We start from the raw sequence: 241 nt of genomic DNA, 5'->3' as shown, positions 1-241 counted from the left end.
CCAGTGGAGCTGGGACCAAAAGGCAAGAGCGTACTATACAGTGATTTGATTTCTAGAATTTATTGATAATAAAATTATTAACACATGAACATTATTATTTTTTAAATCTCACTTTAAAGCATGTAAATATTTGACAAAAATGAATTATTTTCATGTTTCATCTACAGCATGCGCTTTGCTGGCCAAAATTTTTTTTTTTTTTTTTTTTTTTTTTATAGAGAGTTTGGAGATATTGCCACAG

This window comes from Cyprinus carpio, chromosome A10 (genome assembly GCF_018340385.1).
Source record: "Cyprinus carpio isolate SPL01 chromosome A10, ASM1834038v1, whole genome shotgun sequence".
In the NCBI taxonomy this organism is placed as follows: domain Eukaryota; kingdom Metazoa; phylum Chordata; class Actinopteri; order Cypriniformes; family Cyprinidae; genus Cyprinus; species Cyprinus carpio.
The sequence above is the reverse complement of the archived record's forward strand: the minus strand, read 5'-3'. Positions refer to the sequence as shown.